The following is a 19,366-nucleotide window of genomic DNA, read 5'->3' as shown; positions in this document are numbered from 1 at the left end:
AAGCCTCAATGCGAACACAGTATTTTTATTTACACCCTTCGTTACCAAATTTTCTTTTTCTTTTCCTTTTATTTATTTATTTTTTTTTTTTTTTGTGACGCTAAACTTACTCTCTATATGCAGCTAATTTTAACAAATTACGAACTTATTTCCGGTCGCATAAGTATTTGAGTTTGCTCTTGATTTTGCCATGACTGGTAAAATGCGATCAGATATTTTATACCTACCACTGAAAGACATGGGGGTATATTCATTTCTTTAAAAAATTTAGAACACTTAGAAGAAAGCCTCAGACATTCCCTGAACAATAGATATGTTCTTGAATAGCATGTCAAGTTCAGGATCGGTCTGAGCACATGTGTCCGTGCGTCAGCCCGTCTGTTCATCTATATGAATATTTACGCGGTAAACAGCTGTCTCGTCGTAAAATTGAAGATATCGGCTTCAAATTTCATAAAAATGTTGAAAGTTCTCGCTCATAATTTGCTATTGCAAAGGGGCAAAGAAAATCGATGCGTACGTCTACATACTGTGGGATACAAACTGACAACATCCCGGTTTTTAAAAGCAAAAAACAAAAAAAATTTTGCCTATTTGCTTATTACTACCACAGGAACAATTACAAAACTGTTTACGTATATTTCATGGGTGATCCGACAGTACGATCCAATGTAATAGAGTATCGAAGATCATTATTTTTCATTTATTTTCTTCGAAAATGAAAGTAAAAAATTTGCTCAGAACCGAAAGTAATCTTCCTATTAGTTGTACGTAGTCGACTCACTTCTCCATACCCGTCATAACATTACGTAAAAAAGAAAAAAAAAAAAACTCTTTAATATGCGTTTCGTAAATTTAATTAAGGTCGTCGGCGGTGTTCAATTCCAATCATTATGGCACTCAATTTTCCAGGATATTTAAGCAATCAGTTAAAATGTAAAGTTTCTCTTCTTCCTCAAATTATTGTGTACACTTTCGGCAGAGGTTTATGGAAATTTTGAAAGAAATCGAGAAACGTGAGAAACTGTAGCAATGTTTAGGTGAAGAAAGAAAAGTTTCAAGCCTGGCGTTTTTAGCAATTCCAATAAGAATTGTTATAGTGATCGAAGAAAATAAAAATAACAAACTTTAAGATTTTTTTTTTTATACAAAAGCAACAAATATACTTACAAATTTACTACACTCCCATCAACTGGTAATAGAAAAGAATTTATAACTAGTTTTGTAGCATAACAGTTGTAAGCTTAAGTGAATTATCGAATATTCTTTCATTATAATAAATTTGCATTATATAAAAGATATAGAAAATGGGAAATATATTGTACTAGGCTTCTATTTATTACCGGATTGCGGTATATGTTACATAGACCTTATAGATGTTATATAGATTAAGATGTACAAGTAAATCAATAATAGCTATATATGAATTGATTCGATCCCCTCATAATCTCTTCGTTATCTAAACAATGTATCTTGTTTATAAATTAAATCCTCTTCGAAACATATCTCATCTTTTTTTTTTATAGCCAATACATAATAACTACGCACAAGTGAGCAACGGGCATTCAAGCGCTTAATTAATATATTTGATCAATTTTAGGCTCCGTTTATTGTTTGCTATATTCAAACTGTTCCTCTCCTACCCCGTTTGTTTTCAACTTTACTGCACACCATATACGTGAATATCAAGTTTTCCGCTACGTTAAGTTACTTTAAACGAAAACACAAGAAAAAGTTAAAGCATGAGAAATTTGAACTGAACTCTGTATAATGCACAAAAAAAAAAAAAAAAAATTTCCCTTTTTTTTTTTTTTTTTTTTTTTTTCTTATCCAAACTCGTAATATTTAATATTTTAATAGCCATAGTAACATATTGTAATAATATCGTATTTTTTATTACACACACACTTTAATATACATTAACTACAATAAAAAGTTAAAACATTATAGTCGGATAAGGGCGACCATTAAATACAATACAGCACTGTTTTTATCGTTAAGCATTACCCATTAGACTCTTGTTGCCACATAACGAATTCTTATAGGCGAGAAGGTCGGAGAAGAAATTTATATATCAAGCCGCTGTTCTCTCTCTGGAGTAATTTTTATTACAAAATTTATAAGAAATTGCTTGTTGTTGTTGTCGTCCAGACACTCCTGAGCATTCACCAAAATTTCAAGGGCTTGCTTCTAAGAACTTCTCCGTCGCAAAATAATTCTCTTCTAATATCTGCACGCGAAAGCACTGTCTTTTTAAGCCTCTCGTCTTAATATAAATTATTTTGTAGAAGTGGAAGGAAATGTGAAAAGAGTTTTTTTTTTTTTTTTTTGCTCCCATATTAACAGAAAAGCGATTGATAATAAAGCCGAACATTCATAGTGGGTCCCTTGAGGCACGTACGAACAGATACGACAGATATTTTGATCTAATATAGTATAGCGCATGCAAAATACGTTAAGAACTGTTCGGTTAACTAGACTTTGTTCTTTTTAAACTCGACACCACTTGTGATAGATGATCATATGATGACAATAAGTTTGTGTTTTTTCAACACCAAAAAGAACTTGACGGAGAGCCAGCTTTTATTATACCAACCGATTTAGACATACTTCAGTGCGTCTGTCCCTCTTGTTCTCTTGTTTTTTTTTTCCAACCAACTGGCAGATATTTTCATGACAATTGGCACACTAACGTGTTTTGGACCAAAAATGAATGCTTTTGGAAATAGTTTGGAACGGATCACTTCTCCAACCACTGCCGATATGACGCCTTATCCTGAAAACTCTTTACATAAATAACTATATTTACCGAATTGGTGTCCCCTCGTAGTGTGCTTTCTCGTTCATTTATATATTTTTTTTAAAATACTAGAATAAGCAGAGTTTTCCCTTTTTCCACAGCCACCAACTTTCATTTCGCGATTTCGATCTGACATTCAGAGCGTCAAGATGAGGAAAACCAATTTCTGATTTTGAATAACATATTGGATTAAGGAAACAGTTATCCTACGAAATACTTTTACGTGAACTTCTAGACATTATTTAACATGTTTTGGATTAGCAATTTTGGTCAAACATGTACCGATCCGTTCTGCCATTTTAAAGGTGTAATGCCTCTCTCATAGAGAAGTCTTGGATCCTATTGGCGAAAAACTCTAGTAATCGATTTTCACATTCTCGTTTTGATGCCAATTTCTTATCACTAAGAAAATCTTGTAATGCAAGAAAAACAAGGTAATCGCTGGGTGCGACATTCGGACTATAGGTTGGCCGACAAAGCTCCCAGAATTTCTGGCGAGTCACTATAAACGTGTACGGTATTTTGAAACCTAAAATAACTCTCCTGTTGGCTAATTCTAGCCGGTTCAGTGTTTGGCCACGTGGGCGCAACTCATAATAAATGATTCCTTTCCAGTCTAATCGTTTTCGCACAATGTTTTTGTATGTGACCCATTTCTCAACCCCAGTCATCGTCCGTTTAAGAAATGGGCCAATTTAATACCGTTTACGGCCAAGATATCGCAGACGGAAGTTAAATCCGTCATATTTTTTTATGTTAATTGATGTGGCACGCAAAGATTAAGGTTTTTGTGTCCCTATGTGCAAATGGTTTAAACCGTTTTATGGTCGATCTTTAGCTCCTGGGCGATGCTACGACTGCTAACATGCCAGTGTACATGATTTTATCGAAGTTTTCGACGACAAGCCTACTTGGTGTGCGGTGCATCTTTAACATCGAAGTTACCTGAACGGAATCGACGAAACTAAAATTGTATCAAATTGGCTAAGACACATATTAAGACCATAAACACAAAATGCACAATTTTAGCCGCGTGGCTTGCATTTTTGTTTTTATCAGAAAGAAAAACTGGCAAATTTATCGAATTTTCTTTTCATCGATTTGCATTTTCAACACGTTTTAACACACAACTGAATGGACCAAGCAAAAAACGAAATGTGACCTTCCCAACGAGCATATATCTATTTGAATTATTTGATCGCCATTTTACAAGATATCGATCACTACTGCCATCTATCGAAACAATAATGGATTTCTTCTTCCCCAAACCCATAACTTGCACTATATTTTTGTTTTTAGCGTACGTTTATGTTTGCTAAAGAAAAAAATAAATAAAAAATAAAATAATAATCGGCATCATCCTAATAATACGAATGGCAAATAAAGTTGCCCTGATGTCTTTTGAATTTATTTTCTCGCACTTTTACTAAAAACGTACTTGTGCTCTTAAATACGTACACCTTTCATGTTCAAGATGCTCTCATTCATTTTTCATGAATTTCTCTTCCCTTAATTTCAGAATGTGTTTGGCAATAGAAGAAGAACAAAGACAACTTTGTGGTAAGTTTTAAAAAATTCAAAAAACCGAGTAAACCGAGTTTAAATGCTATTTATACCATTAGTATTACCATTGTCCTTGCCATATGTTCTCCATTTTCTCTCATACGTTATGCTTGTGATTTTTACCATCTGTAAAACGTATGACTGACTGTTAGCCTTCGAGCTATTCGATGGTTAGTTCATATCGCTAATCGATTTCTTTTTTCCATTCCCTTTTCCCGCTTCTTTTGCAACAATAAACTGAAACAAAATTTACACATCGATTATTATTCACTGACATAACAAATTTATTATTGTCTCAACCAATATATTGTTCTTGTTGTTACAGTTAATGGTGTTTTTTTTTTTTCGTGATTTTCTCGCACCTTTCTTGCTTATCCATATTTTGTAACTGATATCTAAGATATTATGATGGTAACGTTTATTGCAACGTTTTATTTTCAACTTACTATATTTTTGTTTATTTATTCTTTTCCCTTTTTTGGATCCAATCAATGTTTATTGGTAGAGAATCTTATTTAATATAAGGAAAAAAAAAAAAATTTTATTTAATGTTTTTATTATATTTATTGGCATAAATTTTTTATTATAAATGTATTGATGTGCGTAAAAGATGCCGCCATTATTTTGTTTTCTGTCAATTGATGGCGCTCTACTGAGTTCCCATAATTTTTTTGCCTCAATACATTGAAGATGTGTTTTGAAGGAATCGTGGGACTAATTTTTTGAATTTTAAATAAAAGCGATTACCCAACAGGTGCCAAGCGAAAGAGTGACACATCAGTGTAGCATTTATTTAAAATAAGCTGGTAAGCCCGCATCTAGATCACCGGTACAATATTTTTTTTTTTGCATTTTTCTCTACATGCAAAAGCTAGCCTCACTATCCTACGACCAAAAGGGTTAGACCATTACTTTGAATATTTGTTTTCTACATTCATAATGTAGTCCAAGTAGCTGGAGCCACTTCTTTTTTCTTATTTTTAAAGGACGAATTCAAGAATATCTTCTAAAGTCCTTCACGAATTGAACGGATTTTTTAAATCGTTTTTTTTTTTTTTTTTTTGATGAATATCTATAGACTATTATTTCTCTCTCTTAAAATTAAGTACAGCCAGGAAAAGTGGAAAAGATTTCAGTTTGGTCTTCGTGATCGAAACTGCGCTAAACATTTAGTTAACGTCACATTAATAACGCGTATTATTAAGGTTTAGAGAAACATTTAGTAAATAGTTTTTTTATTTTTTGTTTTTTCCGATTGCGTCTCAATCATCGTTAACGAATAAATGCTATACGTTTTTTTTTTTTTTTGTTACAAGCTGCCATCTATGCAAAGTATTGAAAATGAAAAATTCTTTTTATGTAATCAGCCCGCTAGCACCACCAACCTACTCTATATGATGGTATTGAAGTATATTTCGATGTCCTTGTCCCCTTTTTCTTTTATGATGAAAGGAAATGGCAAGTAAAGTTAAAGTAAACAGCTAATTTGTCATAATATTATAATTAGCTGACAGTGGATGTCCTTTCAAACGTAGCCTATCTATTATATTAAAGACAAAGAGCGGAAGCACTCACCACGCAAACATACTAATGAATGCCAACACGAAACTGAACGTATACCCTACAATATGCATGTCCGTGAACGTGCATACAAGTGTATTTCATTATATATATATATATATATATATATATATACACACACACACACACATACATACATACATACATACATACATACATCCATACCAGAGTAAATAAACCTGTACATGTATGTACGTGAAGAAGACATCCTTGACATTTCAACATTAAATTAAATATTTAAGACTATATTTTAAAATACACGAATAATACACAAAGAGTCACATACACATATAAATGCAAAACGTGTATGCAGCAATGCTAACAACGGAGGAATGACAAATAGTAAAACAGGCAACAACACCACTAACAAAACACAGCTACAATGACATATAAAATAAAACAGAAACATGGAAAAAGTAGAGAAAAGCATTGTCACCGATGCAATCCACAGACCAAAATACGTATCACATGTTCGCATGTTTATAATGTTTATACACACGCTTCATATGTAGAGGTTTATGTGACAGTGTACATGTTTACGTATATATCATATATATATACATATATATATATATATATATAATTGTAAAAACATTATCCTTGTTGTGCATATGCAATTATTTATTTGTATTATAATTCAAACGTGCACACAGCACAAGATTTTTATATTGCTTTAGCTCACAAATATATACACTCGCTCGGAAATACCGTCAAAAAGTAACATAAACCCGGAGGACATAGAAAAAGATAGAAAAAAAAAAAAAGAAAAGAAAAAGTAAAGGTTAAAATTTCAAACTCTCCCTAGCAAGTGAAAATATATAACATAACCATGCACACATTTTAAGCGCTTGCTTACTTGCTTTTCCTCTCCTTCCTATCTCTCTCTCTCGCACTCGCTCGCTCCTTCTCTTCCTTTCTATCTTTTATTCTCTTTCTCTTTTTCTCTATCTCTTTCTCTCCCTTTTTCTCTGTGCGTCTATCTTTCTTTTTCTATGCGTGCTTGTTTGTGTGTGTGTGTGTGTGTGTGTGTGTGTGTTTTCCTTCCAAACGATTGTAAATTAAATTTAATAAAAATTCATATTTTTCTGTAAGATTGCTTTAATGTTATAATTAAATCTTGAAAACAAAAAGACAAAAAACTATGGAAACATGAAATAAGTTTAATCAACTTTTCGGAGTGTTTGCCCGATGTTCTTGCACGCACTTACACACTTCTTCCTTTCTCGTTAAACAACAGGATTCTCCTTTATTTCGCAGAAGAAATCCGCAAAGTTTTAACATTTATTTTGATGTTTAATGTTGCTGCTGCCATTTTCTCTGTTACCCCCTCCTTATAATTCGTTTGTCTGGTTATGTCAGTTTTTGGCAACTCCTAAAAGATAAAATGCCAACTGGCTGCCGGTCATTTTTTTTTTTTTTTTTTTTCATTCACACTATCCAGTGACGAAGGCATAGTAACTTTGTTACTTGCATTTGTTATATTAGTCCAGGAGGTCTCCTAATCTATGGTAATGGGGCAATCTGGATCTGCATCAAACTTTCAATTACTTTAGCCATGCCTCTCACTGTCTTCCACATTTTCTCGAGCATATCTTCCCGGTGAACGGAATCGTCTTCTCATTGGGCAACATAACTAGCATAAAAAACAGCATCACAAAAACATTATAAAAATTAAAAATTTAATAATCTTTTGGTATCCGACTTTTTGAACAAATATTGATTTGAAATTGAACACAGACATCAGAAAGTGAATAACTCTGCTCATTGCTAAACGTCAAAACTTTCATTTTTTTCATCCAATTTACTTACAATAGTAGGAAGACAGGACGTCGTTTAAGGACGTGCATCTAAATTCATTATTCACTCATTGATTTTGCAGTCGCCAGCAAAGCCAATGACAATATATGCTTAATAACTTTCCCAAATATCGTTATTCCAATATCCTTCACCGTTTCTTCGACTGTTATTCCCCTGTGATTGCCTTTCATAGTAAATTTATCTCACTGTACCCAAGTGTGAATTGTTTGATCAGCAGGAGGTATTCAAAATGACATTCATCTGAGAATTTCAAAGTCATTTTCTTAACAAACAATAGGTGAGTAATTAATTAATAGATAAAAGAATGACTTTCTGGTATCAAAATTTTGGATGCAGTTTGCGCTTAACTAACATATCGCGTATCAAAGGTTATTAAAAATTTCATTTTCATTTAATTACATTTTAAAATAGATATTCAATTTTTTGTTTTTTAAACAAACAACTTCATGAATTGCATATACTTCGCAGATGGACGTGAAAATAATGAAAGATTGAAATAATCAACAACGATATAATTTTACTGCAAGCAATGCTATCTAAGTGTTAGGTTACGAAATTTCAAACTGACTTAAATATAACTCATACGCAGTTCTACTTTTGCATTTAGTGGATGTTAGATGGAGTTCAACTTTTATCGGTTGTTTTTAACGCAGAGCACTCAGAGAAACATTGTCAAGACTTAACATAAGAAAAAATAAAAAAAAGCAAAAAAAAAATATTAACAAAATTTTCCCAAAAATATTCTCATTTGAATTTTTCGCTTAAGAAATTTTCCCGCAAAATTTTTAATAATTGTATGCACTACAGGGAACATATTAAACTCTAACAATAAATGACGTAGAGCTGTGCTCATCGAATCTTCAGTGTAACCTAAGTAAATGACTTTTTATTTAGAAGAATTGTTAGGCGGAAGCCTGCCTTCTTTCAAATCGTGTCTGAGGCATCAAATTTAATATGAAACTTTCATTTATTTCTTTGCATTTATTTTTATTTTTACTTTTTTTTTTTTTTTTTTTTTTTGATGGCCTTACATCATTGGACTCACTTGCAATTAGTGAAAATTAGAAATCTATAACGTACGTAGGTTTGTAACGGTAATGAATTATTCCCTGTTCTGTACAACGTAAGCGCAATATTACTGCCTATTTATACGCATGGCTTGTAGTCCCCTTGAAATTTTTTATTGCTAGAGGTGCTTATAGACGAACACCCTGAAGTATACTATGGTGGAAACGACAACAGCCAAGATTTTCTTATTGAAATTAGGCACTAGAAGATTTATGTTTATATACTTCTTTCTATTATTTATGCTTACAAACTTTATTACGCTTACAACGTTGTAGGTCGATAAACACTGTACGTTTTGATGAGTACTGTGTCAAGTAATTGATTCATTGCATCGCCGTGGGCTCCGTATATATAACACCGAAAAAGACTTCAAATGAATCCCTCTTTTATTATATTTAATCACTTCTTCAAACGAATTAAGCTCATGTACCCGACTTTCCGTCTGTCTAAACATATCCCTGTCGATGTATCTACTTAAATATTGTTTGATATTTGAACTAAAATTAGCACATTGACATACTTTGGCCCCGTTGAAAATGGCTTGGATCGAATCACTTTCGCGACCACTCCCTAAAATAAAATAAATAAAAAAAGTTTTCAACAAAAATCATCAAGTGATAGCGTCTCCGTATACTTATTTCACATCAAAATTTGAGGTCGGACGGTGAAGGGTTTGGGACTCCTCTTCCTTGTAAACGATCGATAATTAAGCCGAATATCCCTTCCCTTTGGGGCTATATTGAAAATTTGCTGCAATTCAACAAAACCAGTTCTTAAAATTGCTTACCAAAAGAGTTGCAATATGAGAAAAGTCAATAAAGACGACGCTCGACCTCATATTGTAAGACGCCTTCCGGCGACAGCACACTGCATACGGAACAAGTGGTGGGAAACCCTATAATAAAAAACTTTGTTTGACAATCTAACAATCAACATCACTTAAGTCTTGAAAGAAAAAAGAGTTAAATTAATAGTTAATTGAAAAACCTTAACTAAAATAAAGAACGACTTGTCCATAGAAGAAAAAAAGAACGGAAAAAAAAAAAAAATCTGAAAAAAGTCCTTAATTACAAGATATTGTCATGAGAATTTTTTCTCAGAAAACTTCGTGAGTCTCATCATTTCTTGAATATTTCTTTTGAGCTCGATAATGAACAGACAACATAGACAATAGTGCAATATACATTACCGGGTGAAATTCAATAAATCCTTAATGCAAACTTATCAGCAATGCTTAATTTTGCTTTTCATTCATATTAAATATGTTTAGTTCCCTTCTATGGAAAGCTCACGATATGTCAGCCATTAGAGATAATTTTTTGAAACACCATTAACACGAAATGTATTTTAATGTTTTCTTAATTTGCTTATGTTAGCGTTCGTATATTTCTCTAATGTATTTTTAATTTCATGTAAAAAAGAAAAAGCGATAATAATAATAATAATAAATATATATATATTTTTTTTTTTTTGTACCATCTCATCCACCATTAACCTCGTAAGCAATAATAAAGCAATAATAATGGGTTGGTTGTAAGGCAACAAAACAAGAAACAAAAACTATCAATAACAATTGATTGTGTTCTGTGTTCGTAGTTATATTATTGTTCTTATTGCCCTTTATTGATTGCGCACTCTGTTTTATTTATAGTCAATAATACAATAGAAAGGATTTACAAAGGACGCTTACAAAGTTTGCAATAACTAGAAATCCGATTGGAACACTTTAAAAAGTAGAAATGTTGTTTGTACAATTGCGTAATCTAGAATTTTTAATTGATCCGGTTATAACTGATTATTGTCTTGCATTCCGCCATCAATTTTATCATATGAGATTGAAGATCGTCTTGGAGAAAAGCCACCTTATCATGGGGACACCGCGAATTTTCGGCTTTATAGTTGATCTTATTGATCAAAGCCTTAAGCATTTTTATCTGCTCCGAGAGATGCCAGTAATTTCGAATACGATATCGTTATTGAGTTACAGTAATATCGAATACGATATCGTTATCGAGTTACAGTAATATCGAATACGATATCGTTATCGAGTTAAAAAATTTTACAAATAAACAAATGTATCTATTAGCACACTACACGTATTCGGATCGCCATTATTTTACATATAATTTTTACTTTGTCCATAGCTGTGTTTGGAACAAATATAGGATCGATTTGCACTTCAATCTCCGGATCGTATATCATTCATTTCTCGAAACAAAATTAAGGCTTAGCTAAGTAAATAAGCACATATGCGAGAGGAACAAGCTGCCCTATACGCCCTTTGACGTCAGCAGTTTCAGTGTATCTCTAACAGTAATCAGAAATTAGTTTACTGGACATAACTCTATGATGGGAACGATAACTTTAATGGATTATGTTACTATAGTGGTTGGTCTGCGGACAATTTAATAAAAAGAAAATGTTCTGTGAATGGACAAGAGTTGCCGTAAGGCAAATGCAAAGCGTTCGCATTTTCTTTCTTTTCTTTTTTTTCAATTATGTGTGATGATTAAAAGTGTGATATCAGTCTCTGTGAAAAAGTGAAATGAAAACAATTTTTTTTTTACTTTCTCACAATTAATCTACTGCTAACACTTTTTCTGTGAGAAACATATGAAAAAAAAAGAAGAAAAATTCCATCTTAAAAGGAATTTCTAATGATTATAAAACAATTGGAGTTTCTGCTTTTTTTTATTTTTAAGCTTTTAAGGACTATCTCCACAGAATAGAATATTAACACCCATGCGATAAGCCATTGTGCCACATACCGTATCGTTACTACTATGGATGGCTTATAGTTATTGAACGAAACATACTGAATATGTAGCAATTTTGCCTAATTCTGTTGTCTCTCTCTCTCTCTCTCTCTCTCTCTCTCTCTCATCTATCATCATTCGTATGTCGATTTTGAAATTTCAATTTGCTATGTACGCAGATTTTTAAACGATTGTTCTAAAGTTATAACAAAAGCCTTGGACAAGTGTTGCATATTTGCATTTAACAAAGTAAGATGCGGTGTCTTAAAGCAATACGGGTTAGTTACATGAACAAGTATCCGGAAATTTTTTAGTAAAATTGAAAAGACATTAAGAAAAAATCGTAAAATCTGTTTCATTCAATGATAGTGCAATCGTAGGCTATGCTATGACTTCTCTCATCCCTTATGCAGAGTATGAATTAGGTGCGGAAGGAGCAAATGGACTTTTAAGTGTCGCATATTTGGGTATCGTCATGAGACTTTAAACGACATTCGAACAATCTATAAATCATCTATTGGAACCCGTGTTAATCGGACAGAGTATCGTCTACAGATAACAAAGCAGAAGATACAATATTCCAGGTTCGAAACGCAAAGACGTAGTGATGGTTTCATTTGACTGACCACACCAGGCTGATCGTCCATCCCATCTACTCCTTTCCAACTATACATCGCGACCAAATAGAACCGCTCAGAATATTCCACCTTATCGTAGATGTTAATGATTCGCCCTACTGTGCAGCGCGCTTATTTGGACTTTGGATACCACAAGACACCCGCTCTTCGTCACTCCTTACAATTCAGAATCCTTCGAATAAGGCTGAAACAGAAAAGTTTCCGGTGAATAGCGTTTTTTTGACACAAATCTACACATATTTAAAACGCAAAAACTCTATGGTTTACACTTTAAGACGATAGCTTACTAAATTACGTATAGCATAAAAAAATTCGTTTCAGATGAGTATCTTAATAAAAAACGAACATATTTTCATATAGTTAATAGGTACCAAACAATAACCGTAAGCCAGTATCAGTGTGGATCCCGGGCATCCATATACGTAAATTAGAGGCCAGAAGACAAAAGAGATATCTTAAAAAATATGCAGAACATGATGAGAAGAAACCTCGATCACAGCTTATAAAAAACAAACAACGACCTTGGTGTCGGGTAAAGTGCTCTCTCAAATACCCTATGTCACTTTAACTAAAACATTTCTTTCTTCACTTTCGTGAAAAAACGGCGAGGATTACAACCTGTTTCCGCGTCATGTCATATTTTTAGTCCAAAAACATGGCGCAGTCAAATTTTATTTCAAATTTTTATCGTACACTATCAAAGAGAGAGAGAGAGAGAGACTTTTCTCTTCAGACTTTCTTGGCAGATCGGATCCAGATTTTTCTCATCAACTTAGTACTATTACTTAAAGATTTTTCTGGGGAAATTTAAAAAATAGCAAAGTCTTTTCATATGACAACTTTTTCAAAACAAAATGTTGTATGTGGGAAGTGATCACAAGAATTGTTCGATCTAAGCAATTTTCATAAGCGCTCGTTCTTTGGCCAAAGCATGTCAGTCTGCCACGTTTTGTCAATATAACTCAAAAATGGGAACCGGTACGTTGAATAAGAACATGCATGGACAAACATCAGATAGATAGGCAAAACTAAATCGATTCAAAAAATGACTATAATAAAGATTGGGTGTTGGGTCCTTTGCGGTGTTACATAAATCCGCACAATCTTAAAATGCCTTGTAGCGCCAGCGATGAAGATTTTATGCAGCCGAGAAATTTGAGTTTGACCATTCAATCTCTATCCACGTATAAGCAAACCCGGCTGCAAGCTAATAGATCAACCGTTAACCATTTGCATTCGATATAATAGGACAAAAACTGGAAATATTCTTATTCCATCTTATGATTATTGATTTCGCGATTTTTAAAATTGTTTGACGTTAATAAATTAAATTCTTTAGACAAATGTCCACGATCGTGAACCGTATTAGTTAAATAACTTTGTAAACTAACGGGTTTAGGCATAGAATTCTTGGAAATTTATCGGATATATAAGAATCGAAGGAGATCGTACAACTGCTTTAACTTCTGAAATTATGTACCGGAAACGAAGGTTCTCTCAATGTGGGCTGCATAAACGTCTGCGCGTTGTAGATAACTTCTTTACCCCGTTTGCGTCATTTTCAAGTATTTTTTGTAAATTTGTAGATCTTTTTTGCGAATTGGAAAATGTTTGCCACAAACACAACATAGTTTGGCACGAGGGCAGACGAATTCACGAACATGGTTAGGTGCATTCCACATTTGAAACCGACAAAGAATGCATACACCTTGGAAAGAAATTAGTTTGGATACGCAATAATATTGGGCAGATGAATTTGTTTGCAAGCACTGCAGCCCCGCCCAGAGAATATACATTCAAATTTTTGCACATTATTCTGCTATGGCTTACGAATAATGAGCAAGTAACCAATATTTATTATTGCTTTTGAAAATTGAGGTGGACTCAGATTAGGTTGTGCTGTGATCAATTTGTCCCGTACCAACTTGCGTGCAAGGTCTTGCGATGTTTCTGCCGAATTTGAAATCGATAGCTTCGTTTTTGCGGACAAAGGGACACGCTTGCGAACTTTTCGGCAAAATGAATGTACCCCTTATCCTCCGGTGATGGATATAATACCACCATTAAGGACCCTACACGATCGTAAAGGTATTCAAGTAACGGCTTTTCAAAATCAGGCGTCATAAGGAAAGGGGTTCGAAAAAATGTTCCGATCCAAGCCATTTTCAGTAGCGTTCGTCCTTGGGCCAAAATACGTGAGTGCACTAAATCATCAAAATATCTCAAATATTGCGGCCAATAGATTAACTACAACAACACAAGACAGACAGACGGATAGATAGGCTTAGAATCCCTTTTCTGAATCCATCGATACAATAGAAGATGTGTCTAATATGCTCTTGTACCATAAGGCGTGTAGAGTATAGGGTAATATATTATTTTCGTGTATGTCGTAGATGACGAATAGTCGGGACAGGCTTCAACCACGAATATAGGTCACTTCTTATATGTACTGAAATAACTTTTAAATACGGAGATAAGCCGCTAAGCAAAATTGTATTCCTTTCAAAAAAAAGCAAAAATTGCAAAATAATTTTTTATTAACAATCTGCATAAATTTTTCTTTAAGTAAAAATCGATTAAGATAAAGAAATAAATTTAACCTTTTTTTTTAATTTAATATTTTTCCCTAACGAAAAAAATTTGAGAGAGGTTTGTAATCTCTTCGGGCTAATGTTGAGCGCCTCTCAACTGAAGAATGGTAAAACGTTTCGGTTCATTATGGACGCGTCAACGGTTTGATCGGAATTAAACTTGAAAGAATTTTTACATAATTTCGCAAAATTTTTTGGATAATATTTTCATCGATATGGATTATGAATAATAAGGCTTGTCGTTGCCTATAGCTTATGTGAGCGAATCCTGCTGGCATTCAAATTTAATGTGAACCCATTTAGAAAGAAAGAACTTACGTACAAATTTCACTTTACTCTCGCAATTTGAACGGAGATTGACGGTTTCGCTATGAACAGGCGACCGACCCAAAGGCTAAATAAAATCATTATCTTGATGAGCCGAAAATTCGATTCATAAGGTATTTATTCAACTTAAATGAAATTTTTGTATCATTATTAAGAAAGTTTTCGTTTATTAATACAATGGAACCTAAGATCGGTTATAAAGGTCGAGCAAAACCATATAAATAATCTTTTATTCATTCTTTAAAAATTGACGAACGGCATATAAGTTTATTTAATTAAAATATCACTCCGCCCGTCTTGTTTTTTTTTTTGTATTTTTTTTTTGTTGGTTCTAGGATTTCACAAAGAGTGCGCGGACTATTTTGAATAAGTTTTGCTAAATTTTTAATAACCGAAACTGGAAATATCGGTTAGCAAATTTAGTTTGCTGAGCAAACAACCAGACGAATAAGCAAACGCGTACGTACCATTTCTTGGGCTTTACCAAGTCAGGGCAAAGACAAGTTTAGTCTGTTTGCTTTCTGTAAGCCTGGGAGTTGCAAACGGAAATTTAGCTTAACTCCTTCTTACGTTGATGGGCTTAAAATGAATTCCACGACTTAATTATTAATATAACGTAAAAGATGCCAGAGCAAAAAGGGGAGAATTGACCACAACAGACTATATATTTACCTGTGCGCCGTAATGTAGTATTATTTTGCAGTTCAGTAAATTAACTCAAATATTGATTTTTTTTTTTTTTTTTTTAACTACGTAAAGAATTCTTTTCATTTAAATTCACATTACGAACAATTACATGTTTTCTACAGTGACAGCAGTGGGGATTGGGGTTAACATAGTAAAAATTTATGCACACACATCTACTTTTGTTACTTTCGTTTGCTTTTCTGTTTTTTTTTTTTATTTTTTGTTATTATATTATTATTTACACGAAGCAACAACTACGTCGACTACGTTGATGATTTAAAATGTACGTTATTTTAAAATAAGTTTCACGTAAATACTGGTATGGCATGCCACAAAGCTAACTGTGTATTAATAAAGTAATTGCTGCGGTTTATATACATGCACACACATCATTAAGTTGCATAGTAAAAAAAAAAAAAAGAAACACAAAAAAAATGTGTCCATAAAATAGATTCTAGTCAAATACTCGCTATACTAAATATTGCTTACGCTTAACCCTGCAATAATTTATATTTCATTTCATCCGTTTTAATACTTTTTCAAACCATTTTTTTACAAATATGAAAATTCGCTTATTCGATAAATATTATATATCTAAAGAACTTCTTTTTTTTTAGTTTTTTTTTTTATTTTTTTTATTTTTTTTTTTTTTTATTTTCAAAAAGAATTTTTGCTTAATTTCTTTCCATTTTGTTTTGTTCAAGTAATTTATTTTTCGCTTTTCTTCTCGTCAAGTTTATTTTTAATTTAATACATTTATTTTGTTGTCGTTGTTGTGAGGCCTTTGGTAAGTAACCGGCATTTGGCTTCTTTTCTTTTGTTTTTTTTTTTTTTTTTTTTTCTTATATTGCTTAAAAAATTATTTATTAATATTTTTAAAGTAATTTTATTGATGAACCGTTTCCCTTGATATTCCACAGTAAACTGAATAACTTAACTTCATAAACCTTTAGATATATTCGGCAATGTTTATAGTGTCTAAAGTTTAAACACATACAGCGCCTGCTCAATTTTCATTGCAAATTCTTGAATGAAAAGCTCAGCAGCATGTGTACGTGTTTAGCTTACTCCGCACGAAAATTCGGAGTCATACTGTTATTGTTCTTTAGTTTATTCGGAATGAAAACATCCTGTTGATATTTATATAATTTTTTATTATAATATTTTCGAATTTTATATCATTTTAGTAATAGGCGTCGGTCACATTACATCTCACATTAGTCACATTAGTCCTATTATCACGTACGTTACAAGAAAAAGTCAAAAAAAAATTGGAATCTTTTGGAGTTCCTTTTGGAGTAAATTCCTATATTCACAATTCATATTTACTGGAGATACCCTATACTGGCATGTAGAAGTAGTATTCTATTTGATCTTAATTTTAAGATTCATTAGACTAACGAACATATCTCTCTTTGAGCAAAGAAGCAAAACTCACTTATACTAGCCTTAAAACTTTTGTTCGAAACTTCAAACCGCAATGATTTCTATGATTAATACTACACTTATGTTAAAGAATGACAAAAAGAGGTTCTTTTAAAACATATACACGCAAAATGCAAATAGCCTCTGATTATGAAACTCTTGCTGCATTACTTGCTGCATAAGTTGTTAGTACATCCTACACAGACTTATCTATCTTTCGTAACTCTTAGTAGAGCATATTGTGACATTCGTTCGAGAGCCTAGCCTAGCCTTTTATCATGATACGCTTCAACGAGACAAAATTCAAGGTCATAGAAAGCAACATTTTATTGACTACGAAAAAGTAGCTTTGTTACCAATATATTTTGTCATATGTTTTGCAAAAAGACTTATAACTAAAAGTGGATGAAAAATTTGTTTAGTATTGCCATAGTGTTATTGAACTCACTCAACTCGACTAATAATGTAATATGTCTTAACGAATTCGAAAAGGATTTTTATTCTATTAACACAACATTTGATGTTTAATTTGAGACCACAAATATATAATAAGCAGTAATAAGCAATGGCCGACATTCTAATGTAGTATCTTGTAAGAAAAGAAGTCGCTGTCCAGAGTTATATCCGATTATATTCCTGAAAGCTAGACGCCATTTACTCTCTTTTACACTGTGCAAGTAGCGCTAAACGATGTTAAAGAAAATAAAAAATAATTTTCTGATCATCAGCATAACATGCATTCATGTAGGAACAACGCAACCGATGATGGGCGTATATCGCTGCTGCAGTGATAAACTCGAAAGGTAATCATAGGCATAATTTAAGTCTTTAAATGTGAATAACTTAATTCACGGGGAGATATTAAAATCGGAAGCTCATAACTATGTTTACATTGACTAAGCTTTATAAAGATAAAATTTCTATAGAAACGATTCGGCACATTAAAGTTTATTTCGACAAGTAATGTGGGCGAATCGATAGTACCATTTATTAACTTAATTAAAAAGGAAGCACCGCAAATAAATCCACGTTTCTCAAATGATAGCAAGGCTAACAGAAGCAATCTATTTTCTTAAAGAGACGGAGAGACAAGCGGAGTCCAACCAAAATTCTTAAGGACAAACAACGAGAATTGCTTTTGAGCGGATTCTATTGAACCTACATAGCATTTATAGGAGGGAGACCACACAACGGAGACATATTCAAGTCTTTTTGCCTTTTTGGATAAGCATCCTTAAGCTCTTTGGAGCACCTCTTGATGAAACCTGGCGTCGACCTAGCTTTAAATCCCTAAATCGATGAATGAATCTGCGTTTTTCAACTTGTGTGAGTCCATGAAGTACTCAATATTGAATGAATCGCTCCTTGAGAAAGGAACGAGAAAGAATTACAGAGTTAATATTACAGGGAAGATCCCGAGAAACGAATTCCTTTATTAAGGATCCAACGGTTTATTTAACAAAATTTACATGTTTTCAGTCGGAACTAACACCTTAAAGACTAGATAGCTTTATGTTAAGATGGAACCCATTTGAAAATGCTAAGATGCTTTAAATTGACGGATGGGCTTTTTCCAGAAAGGTAAGAGTTTAAATTATCCTCAGCAGTGTAAGGCGCCCGTCTTGACGCGAATATTGCCCCCAAGCAGACGTCATCCGTATTAGGAACGATAGGAACTACTAGTAGAAAATTTGGAGTTGGAAAAAAATAGATGAAATGGTTACACTTGCTTGTGCAGCCTGTGTTACTTTCCCAGCCCATGACGCCGAGCAGACACAGCCGAACAACTAAGGAAAGAGGATATTTTATTATTTTAGTTAATATCTTTTGGAGATATGGACTGAATAGGCTGAAAGGCACAACATTAGAGGAGATACCCTTGACCCCTAAGCATAGGTGAGAGGAGGAGAGCTTTCCGAGTTATTTGTAATATTTTTATTATCTGCTGCGTTTAAGATGGAGGAAATGCTAACGTTCTTTGTAGGCAAGGATGGAACACTCGCTACATTAATCGGATTCGCCAGTGACAGATACACATTTTTTATCGTTGACGATGAGGACGAAAAGGAATGATGACGAGCACCATGGATAAATGTAGGCGATCTAGGC

General features: G+C 33.1%; 1 protein-coding gene across 5 annotated transcripts in view; it reads right to left on the bottom strand.

Moving 5' to 3' along the window:
• LOC119645005 (myb-like protein AA) overlaps positions 1-16,401 on the bottom strand; it is a 104,852-nt gene extending 88,451 nt beyond the window's left edge. For 2 of the 5 annotated variants that reach the window (XM_038044759.1, XM_038044758.1), the window contains exon 1: positions 15,818-16,401. The gene's annotated coding sequence lies outside the window, so the exon portion shown is untranslated. Of the gene's footprint in view, positions 1-9,617; positions 9,711-15,817 lie in introns of those variants that run through there. The other 3 variants (XM_038044755.1, XM_038044754.1, XM_038044757.1) reach the window with 2 other exon arrangements.
• Positions 16,402-19,366: the final 2,965 nt, after the last annotated feature.

Source organism: Glossina fuscipes, unplaced genomic scaffold, assembly GCF_014805625.2.
Source record: "Glossina fuscipes isolate IAEA_lab_2018 unplaced genomic scaffold, Yale_Gfus_2 1, whole genome shotgun sequence".
NCBI classification, from domain to species: domain Eukaryota; kingdom Metazoa; phylum Arthropoda; class Insecta; order Diptera; family Glossinidae; genus Glossina; species Glossina fuscipes.
This window is presented reverse-complemented; position numbering and strand designations above follow the sequence as displayed.